This window comes from Procambarus clarkii, chromosome 92, assembly GCF_040958095.1.
Source record: "Procambarus clarkii isolate CNS0578487 chromosome 92, FALCON_Pclarkii_2.0, whole genome shotgun sequence".
NCBI classification, from domain to species: Eukaryota; Metazoa; Arthropoda; class Malacostraca; order Decapoda; family Cambaridae; genus Procambarus; species Procambarus clarkii.
In genome coordinates, this window is record NC_091241.1 from 6,560,807 (window position 1) to 6,581,261 (window position 20,455).

General features: G+C 41.8%; 1 protein-coding gene across 40 annotated transcripts in view; it reads right to left on the minus strand.

Moving 5' to 3' along the window:
• Positions 1–20,455, minus strand: part of tou (toutatis) — a 435,009-nt gene that overhangs the window by 121,066 nt on the left and 293,488 nt on the right. The gene's annotated exons all lie outside the window — the stretch shown is intronic.

Consider the following 20,455-nt stretch of genomic DNA (forward strand, 5'->3'; position numbering starts at 1 on the left):
AACTTTCATGCCAGTGAAGGTTGAGAACCTCGAGTTCATAGAATACACCACACTGCTCATCTCATCCACCCTTTTAAAATACTCAACAAATTGCAATATATCTTGACCAGACGACACACTAGAAAATGAAGGGACGACGACGTTTCGGTCCGTCCTGGACCATTCTCAAGTCGATTGATAATCGACTTAAGTCACAATCGACTTGAGAATGGTCCAGGCCGGACCGAAACGTCGTCGTCCCTTCATTTTCTAGCGTGTTGTCTGGTCAACATACTTCAGCCACGTTATTGTGACTCATCGCTTGCAATATATCTTAATCCAGGCCACTTTTTTGAAAGGTTCAGTGCAACTCCTCACAAGGGGGGGGGCAAGAAGCGCAGAAAGCTGTTGGGCAGAGAACAGGAAAACCTTTTTCACCACAGGGTAAAAAAAAAATGAAATTACCTACCCGCCGAGGCGGTAAATGTCAAAACAGTATTCCAGTCCATATTTCATCTGGAAAAATCCTGGGAAACAAGGCGGAAACCCTTGAAACGCCTCCGGTTCCTTGTCCTCGTCGAGGCCATTAGCGATGGTGCCTCTCGGGTAAATTTGTGCTACAAATCAAAAGATTTCCCGGCTATAATATATAAAACAAACTCGCTAACTTTTTTAAGCAGTAATTTCATCAGTCTGTTATTATCATCAGTGTTGTTTTTAATCAGATTTACTGTGCAAACTCTGCAGCTTTAATTTTTTCAATTACAATTTTAAAATTTACACAATTAGACGTAGAGTCAAAAGGCAAGTTTTTCTTTCAATGCTCTTTATTCCCTTGTCCAGCCACTTGGGCTGGACGATAGAGCGACGGTCTCGCTCTATCCTAATCCTGGATTAGGATTGCAACCTGCACACACACAACATGTCTGTGTGTAGGTCGTCGTTCAATCCCCGACCGTCCAAGTGGTTGGGCACCATTCCTCTCCCACCGTCCCATCCCAAATCCTTATCCTGACCCCTTCCCAGTGCTCTATAGTCTAATGGCTTGGCGCTCTCCCCTGATAATTCCCTCCCTCTTTATTTCCTTTACCAGACTATGGCTCACTACCAGAGTTTTTACCCCTAATGTAATTACAAAAATTATATTATTTGATTATTGTAATTTATGTCTGTCTTTTCCTTATGTTTAAGGAGCACAAAGTTTGTGACAAGACAGAACACGAAACAATGGGTATAAATTGGATAAATTTAGATTTAGGAAAGACTTGGGTAAATACTGGTTCGGTAACAGGGTTGTTGATTTGTGGAACCAATTACCGCGTAACGTGCTGGAGGTGGGGTCCCTCGATTGTTTCAAGCGCGGGTTGGACATGTATATGAGTGGGATTGGGTGGTTATAGATAGGAGCTGCCTCGTATGGGCCAATAGGCCTTCTGCAGTTACCTTTGTTCTTGCAGTTACCTTTGTTCTTGCAGTTACCTTTGTTCTTATGTTAAGTTGTACAACTGCAAGTCAGATTATATGCAAGACTGGTTATCACGAACTGTTCAAACTAGGGATGCCGTGCAAATGACATTTTAAGTGACTGGGTCGAATACTGCTGCACTTAAGGCCAGAATGCAATCTAAAGAACACTTATCATGCTTCCTGCAATATACCATTGTCGTGGTGCAGTGGTTAGCTCACTAGGGCTCACTGTCAAAAGGTCACGGGGTTCGATTTCCATGGCAGGAGGAGTCCAACTTCTTGGACGGGACGGGAGAACGAGTCCTTTCCTATCCCACACCCTTATCCTCGTATCCTTTTTAAGTGCTAAATAGTGGTAATGGGGTAGTGTTTTATCCTGATAATTACCTTACCTTAGGATGGCAGGCGGGATACCTTACCGGACGTTTCCGTTGTTTTTGATTCAAATACTTAGAACAAAAGTTCCAAAGTAGCACGGGCTATGGTGAGCCCGTAGTGGACTTACCTGGCACAGGAGCGGGGCTGTAACTGCCGACGTTTCCTTTCACCTGATGCCTCTATTCGCCTATCATGTAATAGATTGGGGACCTATTTAGAGTTGCCTCCTGGGGAAACCAGTAATTGGTCTAAGGGAACCTTGATAGGCCTAACACCACTCCTCTCCTCGACAATGAGAAACCAAGAAGCTACTTAAGGATCTGGTTCCAATTCTGCATACTGAAATAATAACTTACGAGACCAAGAAACATGGCAATATGTGCAAAATAGGTCCTTTAAGAGATAACTATAGCCTTAAGTTCCAAGATCAACATAACTCCCATGTGTCTATGTATGTATTAACACGATGTACTGAACGGGGTGAGAATAGCTTGAGCTACCTCATCCCTTTGTGTGTATTTTACCTCAATAAACTTATTTCACTTTCAATTTCAACATAACTCCCGCCCCTAAATATATGAGAAATTTCCCCCAAGATCCCTAACGGTGTTCAGGATAAAAACCTCCCAAGAGTGAACAAATCCACAAGGGCCGTGATGAGGGTTCGAACTTACGAAGAGTGCTGATATAAGTGCTCCCAAATCCGCTGATATGACCAAGTGTGGTGGTGATCACACTGGATGTCGAGATGCAAGCACTATAATAAGCAGGCGATGAGTCACGATAACGTGGCTAAAGTATGTTGACCAGACCACACACTTAGAAGGTGAAGGGACGACGACGTTTCGGTCCGTCCTGGACCATTCTCAAGTCGATTGTGATGAGGAAGATTGATTGATGAAGATTAAGCCACCCAAAAGGTGGCACGGGCATGAATAGCCCGTAAGTGGTGGCCCTTTTGAGCCATTACCAGTATCAAGAGCTGATACTGGAGATCTGTGGAGGTGCGACTGCACCCTGCGTGACGGGAGATGTCTCGTGATGAGGAAGTAGAGACAGACAATAAATAGGCAAGAGAGAGCTGAGGAGCAAAGTATGGTGTAGGGGATAGTAGTAATAATTAGAACTGCAGCGGGCCTATTGGCCCAAACGAGGCAGCTCCTATTATAACCACCGAATGAGAAGGAGATAGTAATAGGAATAAGAAGAGGATAGCAAGGGAGCGTAGGAAAAGACAATGAACAGAAAAAGAGATAAGAGAGAAAAAAAAGGAAAGAGAAAGAAAGATAAATGGAAGGGGTAAGCTTATGTTAAGTCACGTTTGTTAGAAAGATTAGAGCATTTGAGTATATACTGTGAAAGGGAAGAGTCCACAGCAACAAAGCCAGGACTCAAGTTCATGTTGGGTACATTGTGTATTAGAGCCGATTCAACAAGACGGCGTCTGTGTAGAGTAGAGGAAGGAAAGATTATTTTGGAGGAAGACCAATCAATAGGATGATTAGAATCCCTCACATGGCAGAAGAGAGCATTGTTAGTGTCTGCAGACTTAACATTTCTCTTGTGTTCTTTAAATCTGTCATTCAGTGTACGGCCAGTTTCGCCAACGTATTGGAGAGGACAAGACGAACACGAAATAGAGTAGACACCAGCAGCATTAGAAGCAGGAGCAGCAGTGTGAACTATAAACGTCGTCGTCCCTTCACCTTCTAAGTGTGTGGTCTGGTCAAGAACTATAATAGTTTGGTGGATCCGGGCGTTAACAGAGACCCGTGCACGGGTTGAGTCACTGAGGCCGCGCCCTTCTGAACCACACCATGCTAAGAAAATAGACCAATACTTTGAGCCCAATTAATTAAATAAAGACTTCATAAAAAAAACAAAACTACTAAGTATATGGGAGCCGGTCGGCCGAGCGGACAGCACGCTGGACTTGTGATCCTGTGGTCCTGGGTTCGATCCCAAGCGCCGGCGAGGAACATTGGGTAGAGTTTCTTTCACCCTATGCCCCTGTTACCTAGCAGCAAAATAGGTACCTGGGTGTTAGTCTGGGTGTCACGGGCTGCTTCCTGGGGGGTGGAAGCCTGGTCGAGGACCGGGCCGCGGGGACACTAAAGCCCCGAAATCATCAAGATAACCTCAAGATATATTGTTAGGCACTGTTTTGAAAGTGGAGACGCTTATGTTTATATAACAGCGTCGTTAGCAAATTTGTTTCTATTTTTAAATGTGTGTGTGTGTGTGTGCGCGTGTGCGTGTGTGTGTGTGTGTGTGTGTGTGTGTGTGTGTGTGTGTGTGTGTGTGTGTGTGTGTGTGTGTGTGTGTGTAGTCATTAATATCGTCACTATTATTGTATATACGTCTATGTTAATGTTGTATCAACCAAGTCTGTGCAACGTATGGGTATAGATCTGCAATGAATTATTCTTATGGGTGTGATATATATATTTCCACCCAGCGAGCATAAGACATTGTGGGAACAACCGTGGACATCTTCAAGAGAAAACTAGACAGTTTTCTTCAAGATGTGCCGAACCAACCGGGCCTGCGGGCCGCTCCAAGCAACAGCCTGGTGGACCAAGCTCTCACAAGTCAAGCCTGGCCTCGGACCGGGCTTAAGAACATAAGAACATAAGAACAAGGTAACTGCAGAAGGCCTATTGGCCCATACGAGGCAGCTCCTATTCTATAACCACCCAATCCCACTCATATACTTGTCCAACCCGTGCTTGAAACAATCGAGGGACCCCACCTCCACAATGTTACGCGGCAATTGGTTCCACAAATCAACAACCCTGTTACTGAACCAGTATTTACCCAAGTCTTTCCTAAATCTAAACTTATCCAATTTATATCCATTGTTTCGTGTTCTGTCCTGTGTTGATACTTTTAATACCCTATTAATATCCCCCTTCGCTTGGGGAAGTAGATGAATTCCTAGAACCCCGTCAAGCAGGTATAACACTAGCACGCACGCACACACACACACACACACACACACACACACACACACACACACACACACACACACACATTCATTCATTCATTCATTCAAGCACACACACACACACACAAGGGAAGGGGAGCCGGCCGACCGGACAGCACGCTGGACATGTGATCCTGTTCTGCTGGTCCTGGGTTCGATCCCGGGTGCCGGCGAGAAACGATGGGCAGAGTTTCTTTCACCCTATGCCCCTGTTACCTAGCAGTAAATAGATACCTGGGAGTTAGTCAGCTGTCATGAGCTGCTTCCTGGGGTGTGTGTGTGTGGTGTCGGGAAAAAAAGTAGTTAGTAAACAGTTGATTGACAGTTGAGAGGCGGGCCGAAAAAGCAAAGCTCAACCCCCGCAAACACAACTAGGTGAATACACAGAACAAACGGCCACAGAGTGCCCGGTGGCTGAGTGGACATTACGCTGTTCACGTAATCCTGTGGTCCGGAGTTCGATTCCCGGCGCCGGCGAGAAACAACGGGCAGTTTCTTTCACCCTGATGCTCCTGTTCACCAAGCAGTAAATAGGTACCTGGGAGTTAGACATCTGCTACGGGCTGCTTCCTGGGGGTGTGTAACAAAAAGAAGGCCTGGTCGAGGACCGGGCCGCGGGGACGCTTAGCCCCGAAATCATCAAGATAACCTCAAGAAGAGGTTCCCATAATGTTTTTTTCTTTATTTTCCAGAACATTCCTGGGTTTCTGTGACGTCTCCGTCGCAATATTACACAGTGATGTCTGCGTCGAATGCTGCACAGTATTCATCTATACATATCCATATATATGCTGAAACACATGTGAAGAACGCCACACACACACACAGCTCCCTGACAAGAGAGAGCCAGCTTAGCTTAGCTGCCAACACCCACACATCGTGTCAGTAAGGCGGACAGCCCGCCTGCTATCGTAACTCACACTAATTTCCCCGTTTCTAAATTTTCCCTTCACCTGTGCTTCTCCGTTCCCTTTACTACAAAAAGAAAAACCGCCACTCTCTTCCACAATCTCCCACCACTCCCTCCCACACCCCCACCACTCTCTCCCACTCCCCAACACCCCCACCAATCTCCCCCGACTCCTTCCCTCGCCCCCACAACTCATCTAGCAACAAAGGTCGCTATGGCAGATATAAAGAGAGAGTGAGGCGCGCATCGGTTCCCTTTCAAGTTATTCTCGCCAGTTCGCCTGGAGCGCGCGCGCGCGACCGCTTTATGACAGATGCAGCGGCAGATATTTCGAGTCAGGAATCAATAGGAATCTGGCAGGTTGGCCGCTGACTATTGGAGATGCCCTACAGCTCCCAGCCCCCGCCCCCCCCCCTTCCACTACATTGTCAAAACTTTGGCTCTCTATGAAATCAATTCGTATATTTCACCTGACTAGTTTAAACAAACAAATTCGAATTGCTACAATAATAATAATAATAATAATAATAATAATAATAATAATAATAATAATAATAATAAAAGGCCTAATGAGGTAGAATCCCCCAGACACAATTTAAAAAAATAGTATAATTTTCGTAAATAAACTTACGGTACAATTGTTCATCCTTTATGCCTTGAATACTAATGAAGCCCACTCTAATATAAAAGATGTTAGTGAATCACTTTACGGATTATATCAATATACATTTCCTATGTATATTGACCAGATCACACACTAGAAAGTGTGTTTTAGAGTCCCTAGTGTTAAAGTCTATACCCTTCACTTTCTAGTGTGTGGTCTGGTCAACATACTTCAGCCACGTTATTCTGACTCATCGCCTGCATATGGATTTCCTATGCATACAATAAATATGACCGAAACACTTGGTAATCGCAAACCACTATAATTTTCTGCCCAATCTTGAGTATTTATCCCCGTGTATAATAGCGACGAATTTAACCCGCGACCAAAAACACCAATCTGGGGCAGGCGGCCGGCGTGCTGGACACCAGTTACCTGGTTGATACCTGGTTGATGGGGTTCTGGGAGTTCTTCTACTCCCCAAGCCCGGCCCGAGGCCAGGCTCGACTTTTGAGAGTTTGGTCCACCAGGCTGTTGCTTGGAGCGGCCCGCAGGGCCACGTACCCACCACAGCCCGGCTGATCCGGAACTTCTCTTAGAAAACCGTCCAGTTTTCTCTTGAAGATGTCCACGGTTGTTCCGGCAATATTTCTTATGCTCGCTGGGAGGACGTTGAACAACCGCGGACCCCTGATGTTTATACAGTGCTCTCTGATTGTGCCTATGCCACCTCTGCTCTTCACAGGTTCAATCTTGCATTTTCTTCCATATCGTTCACTCCAGTACGTTGTTATTTTACTGTGTAGATTTGGGACCTGACCCTCCAGTATTTTCCATGTGTATATTATTTGGTATCTCTCTCGTCTCCTTTCTAGAGAGTACATTTGGAGAGCTTTGAGACGATCCCAATAATTTAGGTGTTTTATCTCGTCTATGCGTGCCGTATATGTTCTCTGTATTCCCTCTATTTCAGCAATCTCTCCTGCTCTGAAGGGCGACAGTGATTAAGTCGTGAGTCCACGAGTCCTCGTCCACAGCTAGCCTAAAAAAAATCACACAAAAAAATGCACTCCATCAAAAAGTGGTGTTTTTTTCCTCTGTGCTCGCTCCCAGCTCTTCCCGAGCGCTCGCTAGCTAGCTAGCCAGGAGGGAATCGGTGAAAATAGTAAAGCGGCAAATTGGGATTGATCTCCCCGGGGCGAACTGACACGAGAAGAGGCTTCGGTTAGTGACTGGACGAGCTGCAGCAGCCTAGGCTGGCTAATGGATGGGTCCTCCACGCTACTCTGCCCGCCTGACATGACTAATATATACTGTATAACAGTTACCTTTCCATACGACTGCAGCACATGCATGTCTGTCAAGACATACATGTATGTATTGTAATTGTATCACAATTATATGCGCGTTACTTTCTACATCGGAAAATTAAAAGAAAATCTTGAATGTTTTTTTCAGTTTCAACACATTTCAATATTATTCTTTGTGTTGAAACACTAAGACGTTCGGAATTTGCGTTTAATTTTTCCTATGTAGATTCATAGTGAGAGAGTGAGGCAAGCATCGGTTATATTGGACAATATAATTATTATTCTGTAAAAGCTTTAACAAGAACTAAGGAACATGTCTGAGGGCTAAACGAGGCAAATCTTACCCATCAAACTTTTATATTTAAAAAGGAATCTGCATCTTCAATAATGCGGCGTTCCCACTTTTATTATTATGTTACCTGGTAATTTGTGCCATACATCTACAACCCTCTATAGTCCAGCCACTTGGACTGGACGGTAGAGCGACAGTCTGGATTCCTGCAAGTCGGCGTTCATTCCCCGACCGTCCAAATGGATGGATACCATTCCTTCCCTCCGTCCCATCCCAAATCTTTATCCCGACCCTCTCCCAGTGCTATGTAGTCATCATGACACTATTTCAGAAAATGAACTTTGGAGAGTTAATTTTTCAATTTCTCTCGACAGTGAAGAAAAACAGAAGAAATATTGAGAAGATTTGTGTTAGAATCATTAATCTTACCCTTTCGGTCATGTTCAACAATATATGAATATATATATACTTATGTGGGTATGTGTATGTATGTATGTATGTTTGTGTGTGTGTGATTATAATATATATATATATATATATATATATATATATATATATATATATATATATATATATATATATATATATATATATATATATATATATATATAATGTCGTACCTAATAGCCAGAACGCACTTCTCAGTCTACTATGCAAGGCCCGATTTGCCTAATAAGCCAAGTTTTCATGAATTAATATATTTTCTCTAATTTTTTGCGTATGAAATGATAAAGCTACCCATTTCATTATGTATGAGGTCAATTTTTTTGTATTGGAGTTAAAATTGACGTAGATATATGACCGAACCTAACCAACCCTACCTAACCTAACCTATCTTTATAGGTTAGGTTAGGTTAGGTAGCCGAAAAAGTTAGGTTAGGTTAGGTAGTCGAAAAACAATTAGTTCATGAAAACTTGGCTTATTAGGCAAATTGGGCCTTGCATAGTAGGCTGAGAAGTGCGTTCTGGCTACTAGGTACGACACATATATATATATATATATATCTTTAGAACACTTTCCCACCAGGAGACTCGAACCCTAGCCAGCACAGAAGCCTTCCAGCAACTGGCATAACAGGTACGCCTTAACGCCTGTTATGCCAGTTGCTGGAAGGCTTCTGTGCTGGCTAGGGTTCGAGTCTCCTGGTGGGAAAGTGTTCTAAAGTTCTATACTTCACTCTCGTGTTTAGGAGAGTTGTGCCTTATATATATATATATATCATTGAATATGACCGCATATTCTGTGTTTATTATTTTCTGGTTTAGGGCTTCTATCCCTCTAACTATTTTCTTAGCATCAGGGCTTAATTGAAATAGGAGTTCTCCAAAACTCATTTTCGTACTTTTGAGGTGAAGAAAAGAAGTGATTTACTATAGAGTGTATTACACTTATTTATATAATTTGCACAACGTTTCGAACCTCCATGGTTTATTCTCAAGTGAACAGATCTTACAAAACTAGTTGAAACTAGTCACTTCTGGGGTGTGACTTTTCAGTTGCATATAGTCCTGGGGACCATTCAGGCTTGTTCGCATTTGTGTTCCTCGCATGTGTCGCAAAGACGTAGCTGATTTGATGAAATACCATGCCCAAGATTACCAACCGATATTAATAATACTAGCTCAATAATACTCAATAATAATAATACTCAATAATACTAGCTCAAATAATACTAGCTCAACTAGTATTGTAAGATCTGTTCACTTGAGAATGAACCATGGAGGTTCGAAACGTTGTGCAAATTATATAAATAAGTGTAATACACTCTATAGTAAATCACTTCTTTTCTTCACCTCAAAAGTACGAAAATGAGTTTTGGAGAACTCCTATTTCAATTAAGCCCTGATGCTAAGAAAATAGTTAGAGGGATAGAAGCCCTAAACCAGAAAATAATAAACACAGAATATGCGGTCATATTCAATGAAATATATATATATATATATATATATATATATATATATATATATATATATATATATATATATATATATATATATATATATATATATATGTCGTACCTAGTAGCCAGAACGCACTTCTCAGCCTACTACGCAAGGCTCAATTTGCCTAATAAGCCAAGTTTCATGAATTAATTGTTTTTCGACTACCTAACCTACCTAACCTAACCTAACTTTTTCGGCTACCTAACCTAACCTATAAAGATAGGTTAGGTAGGGTTGGTTAGGTTGGGTCATATATCTACGTTAATTTTAATTACAATATAAAAAATTGACCTCATACATAATGAAATGGGTAGCTTTATCATTTCATAAGAAAAAAATTTGAGAAAATATATTAATTCAGGAAAACTTGGCTTATTAGGCAAATCGGGCTTTGCATAGTAGGCCGAGAAGTGCGTTCTGGCTACTAGGTACGACATATATATATATATATATATATATATATATATATATATATATATATATATATATATATATATATATTACGGTTACATAGTTAAGTTACATATCTGATTGGTTACAAAACGTGGACAGTAAGAGGAAATTAAGGGAAGTTTGTTTCCTAGAGGTTGTAAATTTCTACGAACGCCTCCGACACCGGGCAGGAACCGAGGATGCAATGGGCATTCCCCCCTCTGGACTGCTACACTGAGGCGCTGGAAGATAACTTACCACTCTAGGGTCCTTGTAGCTGCTATGAGCCTGGAACCAAGATCCTTAAGAAACCTTTTTGCATTCTCTCCCCATGGACCAAGGGGGCTCGGATCCTATTGGAACGAAATTGCACTGGTGATCTATTTCCCTGTACTTGGTTGGTTGACTTACATATACATATTATATACATACATACATACATAGACACATACAAAAACACACACACACACACACACACATCCAGGCATTTTTCTTTGTACACAGGTGGGTAGAGGAACAGAAGACTTCACCCTCCTATAAGCAGGCTTACAATTTTCTCTTCCATTACCTGCTTGATGGGGTTCTGGTAGTTCTTCTACTCCCAAACCCGGCCCGAGACCAGGCTTGACTTGTGAGGCTTATGACTTTTACCATAACTCATCTTAAGCCTTTCCCAACTAGTTTTCTATGGACCACCACTCGCTGATTGGTTTACAACCAGGTCCCCAATTACTGCTGACTGGATAGGGGGCGAATAGTTAAGGACTAGTGTTCAGTCATCTCTCCAGACCTCGGCTTGAATCCAGCCGGCGGGGTGAATGTATTACCAATGATTGATGATTGATAAAGATTAAGCCGCCCAAGAGGTGGCACGGGCGTGAATAGCCCGTAATATTACCAATGCGCTAAAGGGACTATTTAAATTATAGTGTTACAACTCCTCCACCCCCACACCCTCTCCTATCCGCAGGCGGGGTAGTTATAACCCCCTCTATTTCAACACGCAAGACACCATTTGGTCCGGGAGACATCTCCCATCACGCAGGGTGCAGTCGCGCCTCCACCGCCTCCACAGATCTCTAGTATCAGCAGGAAGGTTACTCAGTAGACAAAATATTGAAGTTCTTGCGAGGCAGGATCAGGTATAACATTTGGGGTTTAAGGCTCATGCTCGGTGATGATATAGAAAATTGGTTTACTGAGGCTTATATAAAATATATATAAATGTAATATTTTCCCCTGTATTTTAATGCAAGTTTATTCTTCAATTTTTGTAACTCGTTTATAGGGGTTTTCTAAAAGATCTTGTTCTGTACTACTGAAACACTTGTTCACTAAGAATTGTAATGTATAATTGCCTTGTAACACTTATGTATATGTAACTTATATTGTATTTTTTTAAATAAAGATAAAAAAAAAAGTATCAGCTCTTGATACTGGTAATGGCTTCAAAGGGCTACCACTTACGGGCTATTCATGCCCGTGCCACCTTTGGGTGGCTCAATCTTCATCAATCAACACGCAAGATATATGATTACAACCTCCCAACCCACCAGCACTTTCAGACATATGAGAAGTGTCACCTGACATGCGTACACATTGTACGGTTATCCAGCAAATATCCGTATGAACATAATAACTTCCCTTTGATAAAGGTCTGCCAAAGACCGGTTATAATTTCTACACAAATATAGACATGGACCTAGTGTTGATAAATATAGATGTATTTAGAGTCGAGGAATACATGCGAATATCAGACAGCCTTTCTCATGTGACAAAGAAGTTCCGGAGAAATTGGAAAATATATTTAATTTCGCTGGAGTAGATATATCGCGCATATTACCGACGCCGAGAGCGCTCGGCAGGTTATCAACTCGACAGAACAACCAATATCAACAGGAAATAAGCCACACGAACCGACAACAATTTCCCCCAGAATGTTTTACGGCTTATAGCCTAATACACCCCGAGAGTGTCTTGTTGTCGACTGACTGTCTCCAGCTCTCACTACTCCCTCCAGTATACAACGAAACATCTCTTCACATTAGTGAAAACAATTTCACTCAAGAGGAACTGTTAAACGTCAGTCAAAATAAGAGATTGTTTGGATATGAATATTTGGATAGTGTACCGAGATGGATGATGGCCTCTTGGTATCCGGATAGCTGGAAGCTGGAGAGGGTAAATCCCAGAAAATAGTCGCGATGTTAGCAGAGCTCTGAGAGAACATGGTGTGGCAGGAGCCCAGGTAGGACATGGTGTGGCAAGGTCTCGGCAGAACGAGCCAGGCCTGAGGCCACACTCGACTTGTGATAACTTGGTTCAACAGCCTGTTGCTTGGAGTGGCCCAAAAAAAAACACATATCCACTACAAGCAGGTTGGTCCGGCACTTCTTGCAAGAACTTATCTAAACGCTTCCTGAAGACTTCCAACTTTGTTCCGGCAATACTTCTAATGCTTGCTGGGCGAGTATTAACAGCCTTGAATATCTTATGTTCCGACAGTGCTCTCTGATTATGCTTATGGCACCTCTACGCCTCAATGGTTCTATTCTACATTTCCTTCAGTATCTTTCGCTCCAGAATAATGTTACTCTAATGTACAAGTCCGGAATCTGGTCTTCCAGTATCTTCAATGTATATATTATTTGATACCTTTCTCTTCTCCTCTCCACATGGTCCCAAAACTCTCAAAATGCACTATTCCAAAAATTTAGGTGTTTTATCGAGTCTATGCGTGCCTTATAGGTTATCTGTATTCCCTCTATTTCAGCAATCACTCCTGTTCTGAAGGGAAAAAGTGAGTGGTGAATAGTACTTAAGACGGGACAGCACCAGCGATTTAAATAATATCATTGCTGTTGGGTCCCTGGATTTCAACATTCTCATAATCCATCTTATCATTTTCCTGGCCGCCGCTGTACTTGCTCAATTATGTTCATTAAATGTAAGACAACATAATTCCCAGATCTTCTACATGTTGCTTTCCTTCTATGGGTAAGTCTGCGTCCTGTACCCTGTATTTCGTTTAAGTTTCTCATTTCCATCATACCTAAGTACCTGGAACTTATCAGTTAAACATAATTTTATTTCAAGTTGCCCAGTCAAAGTGTTCATTAATCTTCGATAGGCTACAGACCTATCGAAGTCTATAGCTCACTTGGGTTATAATTAGCTCTTGAAAGTTGTTGCACTAACAAAATAAACATGGTAATCTAATCGAACACAATATCATAATAAATCTTAATTAAAAACATGAATATATTACCCCCAAAACAAGTAATGGAGACATGATACAGGAAACATGAAGTCAAGCAGGAACACAACCCCCCAGCAATCACGTTCCCGCCGATGATATCAACAACTGTTAAAATTAACTCGTAGTAAACGGTGGAAGAGTGAATAAGAGTGCGCTTGAGTGGCTGTGACGTTACAGGCTAAAAATAAGTGGTTGCGAGTGAGTGGGGAATTTCAGTGGTAGCCTATCCTGGCGCCACTATTTTCCGAAGCTCAGCGTATGACAGCCACCCCGGCGGCAAGCGGTCCAGGGGAGAGGCTTCAACAAGCACTTGAGAAACCTGTTCATTTCTCCTCTCTCAAAGCGGCTTTTTTTTTTTTTACATTTAACAAACAGTTTACGAGCTCCGGAGTACCAGAAGAATATTTTAGATTTTCTTTTATTTCTTGCATAGCTCCGTTCTAATTACATTTCTTCAGTCTGATATGATCAGCTTCTGTTCTATTTCTTCAATCTGTCTAAATTACCTTCTTTATTTTGAGATATATTCGAGTCTGCTAAAACAATTCGGATATGCTTTTTCTCCTCCTGTAGTGTCGTCTGCATTCCCTTTCTAGGTTATAATCTGTTTGAAATCCGCAAAGATATTTTTTCAAAGGTTTTGTACATTTCTATCGTCAATTGTTCTATTCTTTGCACCAGTCTCTTCTTACTTAAAACGGTGTGTCTTTGGATGTTCGCCAGTTCTGAGTTTTTCTCCCCAGTCAATCCTCTTATTGTTAAACTGACATTTATTTAATACCTGGTTGATAGGGTTCAGGGAGTTGTTCTACTCTCCAAGCCCGGCCCGAGGCCAGGCATGACTTGTGAGTTTGGTCCACCAGGTTGTTGCTTGCCCACATACCCACCACAGCCCGGTTAGTCCGGAACTTCTTTTCTAAAAGTCTAGTTTTCTCTTGAAGATGTCCACGGTTGTTCCGGCAATTGATTTTTATATTCCGGCAATATTTCTGATGGGCACATTTGATTGTGTTTTGTACCCTGTATTATGTTTAAGGTCCTCATTTTTTCCGTACCTGAGTACCTGGAATTTATCACTGTTAAACATCGTATTATTTTCTGTTGCTCAGTCGAAAACTTTATTAATATCTGCTTGAAGTTTTTCAATGTCTTCAGCAGAGGTAATTTTCATGCTGATTTTTGTGTCATCTGCAAAGGATGATACGAAGCTGTGACTTGTATTTTTGTCTTTCTCTGATATGAGAATAAGGAAAAGCAGTGGACTGTACCCTGAGGTACAGAGCTTTTAACTGCGCTTGGACTATTTTATATGATTGTCTGTTACTCGTTGTGTCCTGTTTGGCAGAAAACTGAGTATCCAGCGTCCCACTTTACCGGTTATTCACATTGACCTCATTTTGTGTGCTATCACTCCATGGTCACATTTATCAAAAGCCTTTGCGAAGTCCGTGTATACCACATCAGCATTCTGTTTTTCTTCTAATGCCTCAGTGATTTTGTCATAATGGTCAAGTAGCTGTGAGAGGCACGATCTTCCTGCTCTAAATCCATGTTGGCCTGGATTGTGGAGATCATTGGTTTCAATGAATCTAGTGACCTGACTCCTGATCACTCTCTCAAATACTTTTATTATGTGGGACGTTAGTGCAACTGGTCTATAATTCTTTGCCAATGCTTTGCTCCCTCTCTTGTGTAGAGGGGCTATGTCTGCTGTTTTCAACGCATCTGGTATCTCTCCCGTGTCCAAGCTCTTCCTCCACACTATACTGAGTGCCTGTGCTACTGGCACCTTGCAATTCTTTATAAAAATTGAATTCCATGAATCTCGACCCGGAGCTGAGTGCATGGGCATGTTTACAATTTTGCTTTCAAAATCTAGTACGCTCGTGTTGATATCGGTTATATTTACTGGGGTTTGGATATCACGCATAAAGAAATTGTCTGGATCTTCACTTTCATGCTGTTTATTGGAGTGCTAAACATGTCCTCATACTGCTTTTTTTAGGATTTCACTAATTTCTTTGTCATCCTCCGTGTATGAACCTTCACTTGTACGAATAGGTCCAATACTGGCAGTGGTTTTTGCTTTTGATTTCGCATATGTGAAGAACTATTTTGGATTTTTCTTTATTTCCTGACTTGCTTTCTGTTCTAACTGCATTTCTTCAGCTTGATATGAGTGTCTCAATTTCCGCTCGATTTCTTCAATCTCCATATTTAAATCATTCCTTTGACGGGAAAGTCGTGTCTGCTTAAGCATTTCCGTTATTTTTTCCTTTCTTTTATAGTGTCGTCTGCGTTCTCTTACTACGTTGGACCTTTTTCTGGCTTTCCTTAAAGGAACATGTTTCAGACAGACTTGATACACTTCCGGTCAGTTTTTCTATTTCTTCTGTAGGACTTGTATTACTTAGAACATTTTCCTATTGAATGTTTGCAAGTTCCCTGTTTATTTTCTCCCAGTCTATTCTTTTATTATTAAAATTGAATTTACTGAATAACTTCTCTCGCTTGATCAACGTTTTAGGTCTCTTCTGAGTGTTGATGGTAATTTGCACTTCAATGAGCTTGTGGTATCTGCTTGTGTATGTGGTATCTGATATCGTAGTGTCCCTGATAATGTCTTCATTGTTTGTAAAGACCAGATCTAGAATATTTTAATTTCTCGTTGGCTCTGATATTTGCTGGATGAGTGAAAATTTGTCACAGAATCTCGGTAGTTCTCTAATTTGTGGTTGGTTAGGTCCCGATAGATTTCCTGGTATAATAATATTGTTTGCTATTCTCCATCTTAGACTAGGCAAGTTGAAGTCACCTAGGAAGATAATATCAGGTATCGGGTTCTCCAAATTATCAAGGCTATTCCCTATGTTGTTTATCTGTTCTGTCAATTCCTCGGTCGTTGCATCTGGCGGTTTGTATATTAGAATAATAACAAAGTTTATTTTCTCTATTTTGAATAGACATTTTCGCTTGTTAATCCTTTTGAAGTTCGTTGAACTTCAATGAACTTGTTGTCAGAATATGTGGTATCTGAGATGGTAATGTCCCCGAGTATTTCTTCATTTAATCTAAAGATAAGATCAAGGGTACTTTCGTTCCACCCACTTATTATCTGCTGGATGAGCAAATATTTCTTACAAAATCCAAGTTGTTTTGACCAAACCATACATTAGAAAGTTAAAAGACGACGACGTTTCGGTCCGTCCTGGACCATTCTCAAGTTGATTGTGAGATCGACAATCGACTTGAGAATGGTCCAGGACGGACCGAAACGTCGTCGTCTCTTCACCTTCTAGTGTGTGGTCTGGTCAACATATTTCAGCCACGTTATTGTGACTCCAAGTTGTGTTCTGGCTTGTGAGTTGTTATTTCCAGGTTAATTTCCTGTTTGATATTCTCCACCTTAAACCGCGTAGATTGAAGTCTCCAAGGACCATGATGTTTGACTACACACAGAGATCTCAATAGCGTGATGCATCAAATGATATCAACCATCAGATGCATCAAACATTAGATGCATCAACCATCAGATGCATCAACCATCAGATGCATCAAACATTAGATGCATCAACCATCAGATGCATCAACCATCAGATGCATCAACCATCAGATGCATCAACCATCAGATGCATCAACCATCAGATGCATCAACCATCAGATGCATCAACCATCAGATGCATCAAACATCAGATGCATCAACCATCAGATGCATCAAACATCAGATGCATCAAACATTAGATGCATCAAACATTAGATGCATCAACCATCAGATGCATCAACCATCAGATGCATCAACCATCAGATGCATCAACCATCAGATGCATCAACCATCAGATGCATCAAGCCCTCGTCACGGCCCTTGTGGATTTCCTCATGATGTTTGACACCGGGTTTTCTAGATTATCGGGATAATTCTCCATTTTGTTTATGTGTTCTGTGAATTCCTCGACCGTTGCATCTGGCAATTTGAATATTAGAATAATAACGAGGTTTATATTTTCTACTTTAATTCAAAGTACCTGACAGGGGGTCTGACAGCTGACTGGACAGCGCTCGGGATTCGTAGTCCTAAGGTTCCGGGTTCGATCCCCGGTGGAGGCGGAAACAAATCGGCAGAGTTTCCTTCAACCTGATGCTCCTGTCCACCTAGCAGTAAATAGGTACCTGGGAGTTAAACAGCTGCTTGCTACGGGCTGCTTCCTGGGGGGTGTAAAACAAAAAAAAAAAAGGGCCTGGTCGAGGACTGGGCCGAGGAGACGGTAAGCCCCGAAATCATCTCAAGGAAACTTCAAGACAGGTACAATCTAAATTTTCCCCCTAGAGGCGAAATTATTAAGTCGATGTTCATATAATCGATTAAGTCGATTATTAAGTCATTGTTCAACCGATGAGTGAACATGCCGCCATGAACACAATGGGCATTCGTTCAAATGCCTTTTGTAATTGGCATAATTGGCTATATCCTTCGGCACTGCTGCGTTCAAGTTCTTACTTTACAAGCATTTATTTTTTGACTGAATTGCTCTAAGTTATCTTGAGGTCATCTTGAGTCGATTTCGGGGCTTTTTAGTGTCCCCGCGGCCCGGTCCTCGACCAGGCCTCCACCCCCAGGAAGCAGCCCGTGACAGCTGACTAACTCCCAGGGACCTATTTATGGCTAGGTAACAGGGGCATCAGGGTGAAAGAAACTCTGCCCATCGTTTCTCGCCGGCGCCCGAGATCGAACCCGGGACCACAGGATCACGTGTGCAGCGTGCTGTCCGCTCGGCCGGCCGGCCCCTGTGAAATCTTGTTATACAAGATTTTAATAGAAAGTTACTAAAAATATTTACTTCATGTTTTGAGTGTTCCTGGATATTTATGGTATTGGTCTATAACCCGTTAATTTATAAGGCTCTAAAATACATCACAGGATGCATAAAATACATCACAGGATGTATAAAATACATCACAGGATGCATAAAATACATCACAGGATGTATAAAATACATCACAGGATGCATAAAATACATCACAGGATGTATAAAATACATCACAGGATGTATAAAATACATCACAGGATGTATAAAATACATCACAGGATGTATAAAATACATCACAGGATGTATAAAATACATCACAGGATGTATAAAATACATCACAGGATGTATAAAATACATCACAGGATGCATAAAATACATCACAGGATGCATAAAATACATCACAGGATGTATAAAATACATCACAGGATGTATAAAATACATCACAGGATGTATAAAATACATCACAGGATGTATAAAATACATCACAGGATGCATAAAATACATCACAGGATGCATAAAATACATCACAGGATGTATAAAATACATCTTATGGTACTAAGCCCTTTAAACACACTTTATGGGTCTTTGGTTACGAACTGCTATATTAATAATGTGATTTATTCATGTTGGGCTGTAGTCTAAGTCCTCGCCTCACAACCGTGGGACCCAGGTTCAATCCACGGGCGAGACAGAAACGATTGGGCACATTTCCTTTCACCTGGGAGTTAGTCAGCTGTCACGGGCTGTTTCCTGGGGGTGGAGGCCTGGTCGAGGACCGGGCCGCGGGGACACTAAAGCCCCGAAATCATCTCAAGATAACCTCAAGATAACCTAATGCCTCTGTTCACCTAGCAGTAAAATAGCTGCCCGAGTTGGAAAACTGTTGAGTTGCATCATCAAGGGGAAGGACAGTACTGGCCTTAGGAGATCTTAGATATGCTTAAGTACAAGCGTCCTGTCCCCGCCAAGGGGGGGGGGGGGGAATTGCCGTAGTCAAGATGGAAGATGAAGAACTCCTTCACTCTGTGCATCTGGCATGAGTGCATAACCTGTCCTCACACCTAACAACAATTTTTGAGTGCATAACCTGTCTTCACACCTAACAACAATTTTTGAGTGCATAACCTGTCTTCACACCTAACAACAATTTTTGAGTGCATAACCTGTCTTCACACCTAACAACAATTTTTGAGTGCATAACCTGTCTTCACACCTAACAACAATTTTTGAGTGCATAACCTGTCTTCACACCTAACAACAATTTTTGAGTGCATAACTTGTCCTCACACCTAACAACAATTTTTGAGTGCATAACCTGTCCTCACACCTAACAACAATTTTTGAGTGTATAACTTGTCCTCACACCTAACAACAATTTTTGAGTGCATAACCTGTCTTCACACCTAACAACAATTTTTGAGTGCATAACCTGTCCTCACACCTAACAACAATTTTTGAGTGCATAACCTGTCTTCACACCTAACAACAGTTTTTGAGTGCATAACCTGTCCTCACACTTAACACAACAATTTTTGAGTGCATAACCTGTCCTCACACTTAACACAATAATTTTTGACATTATCGACAAAGCGTCACAAAGTCTAATGATATAACCGACCACAGTAACTTGGCCACTGGCACCAGTAAAGACACACACACACACACGTGTCAGAGCGCGTCTGTGAATTAACATCAGTATCCCCCGAGATATTCAAGTGGCAGAGACCAAAACACAGTTTGTGGTCCCGTACTGTGTACAGCAACGCAGTGATCGGGGTATCATAAGGAATTGTTATAGCGTTAGATAAGATAAATCCAAAGAACGATTTCTTGTGGCAACACCAGTGCCAAGTTGGAGAAACAGGCAGGAATAACAGGTAAGGTGCTTCAGTGGTAATATTAAGGGAGTATATAAGCAACAGGAACCAGCCGGTAACCATCACGGGCTCACCGTAGCCCGTGCTACTTGCCCCGCTCCTGTGCCAGGTAAGTTACGGGCTCACCATAGTCCGTGCTACTTGGAACTTGTTCCGAGTAGCTGATTCTATAATAACAACAACAGCCAGTAACACTAAGTCCACTACGGGCT